This window comes from Canis aureus, chromosome 1 (genome assembly GCF_053574225.1).
Source record: "Canis aureus isolate CA01 chromosome 1, VMU_Caureus_v.1.0, whole genome shotgun sequence".
NCBI lineage: Eukaryota > Metazoa > Chordata > Mammalia > Carnivora > Canidae > Canis > Canis aureus.
The window spans coordinates 98,047,751-98,050,006 of record NC_135611.1 but is presented as its reverse complement, the minus strand read 5'-3'; the positions used below and the strand labels follow the sequence as shown (position 1 = coordinate 98,050,006).

General features: G+C 42.4%; 1 pseudogene; it reads right to left on the bottom strand.

Moving 5' to 3' along the window:
• Nucleotides 1-654: 654 nt before the first annotated feature.
• On the bottom strand, nt 655-1,880 carry LOC144290972 (non-selective voltage-gated ion channel VDAC1 pseudogene; annotated as a pseudogene).
• Between the last annotated feature and the right edge of the window lie 376 nt (nt 1,881-2,256).

The window sequence follows — 2,256 nt, the reverse complement described above, 5'->3', positions numbered from 1 at the left end:
CACAGACATGGCCAAGAAGCACACGAGAAAATGCTCCACATCACTTGTCATCAGGGAAATACAAATCAAAACCACAATGAGATCCCACCTCACACCAGTGAGAATGGGGAAAATTAACAAGACAGAATCAACAAATGTTGGAGAGGATGTGGAGAAGGGGGAACCCCTTGCACTGTTGGTGGGAATGTGAACTGGTACAGCCACTCTGGAAAACTATGTGGAGGTTTCTCAAAGAGTTAAAAATAGACCTGCCCTACGACCCAGCAATTGCACTACTGGGGATTTACCCCAAAGATACAGATGCAGTGAAATGCCAGAACACCTACACCCCCATGTTTATAGCAGCAATGTCCACAATAGCCAAACTGTGGAAGGAGCCTTGGTGTCCATCGAAAGATGAATGGATAAAGAAGATGTGGTCTATGTATACAATGGAATATTCCTCAGCCATTAGAAATGACAAATACCCACCATTTGCTTCGACGTGGATGGAACTGGAGGGTATTATGCTGAGTGAAATAAGTCAATCGGAGAAGGACAAACATTATATGAACTCATTCATTTGGGGAATATAAAAAATAGTGAAAGGGAATAAAGGGGAAAGGAGAGAAAATGAGTGAAAATATCAGTGAGGGTGAAGAACATGGGAGACCCCTAACTCTGGGAAACAAACAAGGGGTAGTGGAAAGGTGGGTGGGGGATTGGGGTGACTGGGTGACGGGCACTGAGGGAGGCACTTGACGGGATGAGCACTGGGTGTTATGCTATATGTTGGCAAATCGAACTCCAATAAAAAAAATACCAAAAAAAAAAAAAAAAAAAAAAAGAACCCTGAGCTCTTTAGCGCGGCCACCAAGTTCCCCCCAAGCCTACAGATGAAGGGATGATTTTGGAATTGGATTTCTTACGTACCTTGGTAACCTTCAGGCTAAATCATCTTTAACCTGGAGGTCTACCATGATGTTTAGCAAAATTGCATCCCAGACACACAATATTAAAAGATACACTAAGTTCCAAAGTTAGCTATGAATAGTTTTAAACTGAACAGTCGTATGATATTTATTAATGCTTGAAATTCCAGTCCCAGACCAGGCTGGTGGCCACTGGCATTGACATTCTTTCTGTCTGGCGGAACTGACAGTATCATTTTGATACTTGGCTTTAGGATCTTAATATACCCTGGACCTACCAGGCTGGAATCACTCCCTTTGGCCAAGAAGCTGGTATCAGGGTCAATCTAATACTTGGCTGCTATTCCAAAGTTAAGGGTTATTGTTTCTGCTGTCCAGTTGACATTGACAGAAGTTTCCAACTTCTTGTTCATCTTCTGGCAAATGGGGCCTTCAAACTCTGTCCTGCCATTGACATTGATGTGAGGCTGGAATTCATCAGTCTTGTAGCCACCTGCAAAGTTGCTGAGTCACTTGGGACTTTGTGGTCTCAAAATCCATCTGGTGGCCAGCCAGCTGGCCCTGGTGACTCCACACACGGCACCCTGGATTGAAAGCCTAGTGATGTGGAAATCTAGGTCGATGTGCTTCTGCCTGTATCCTGCCTCAAATTTAGCATCTCCCCTCCTGCCCCCTTCTGGCTTCAGGGTTAGGGGAGCCAGAGGAGTCAAAAATCAGCTTCAGTCCATGTGTGAGCTGATCTCCCACAGTAATTTTGGTGCTGGGGCATGTGGTCACATTCCATTTCTCTGTAACATGGTACAGATTGGTTTCCACATTGCCCATCACTTTGGTGGACTCAGGGTTGGCTGAGCCTGAACTGGTAAACTCTAGTTCATTCTCAGATTTTGTTTTCAAATCTATTTTATTAAGGCCGATCCATAGCCCTTGGTGAGACATCCTGGCAGATTTGCCAAGATGAGCATACATGAGAGGCACATAGGGGCAGCTCGGTTGGGCTGCAGTGCCTGCCTCTTTCTTATGTGAATTTTGTGAATTTCATTTTTAAAGGAATTTGTTCTATTTATATAAGATATTCAATTTAGGGCTGGAGAGTTGTTCATGGTATTCTTTTATTATCCTTTTCATATCCATGGGATCTGTATTGATGGCCTTTCTTTTATTTCTGGTAATAGTAATTTGTGTCTTTGCTTCTTCTTCTTATTTTTTTAAGTAACTTGGCTAAAGGTTTATCAATTTTATTGATCGTTTCAAGGAAGCAGCTTTTGATGTTATTGATTTTCTTTATTGATTTCTTCTGTCCGATTTTTAAAATTTCTGCTCTAAATTTGTAATTCCTTTCCTT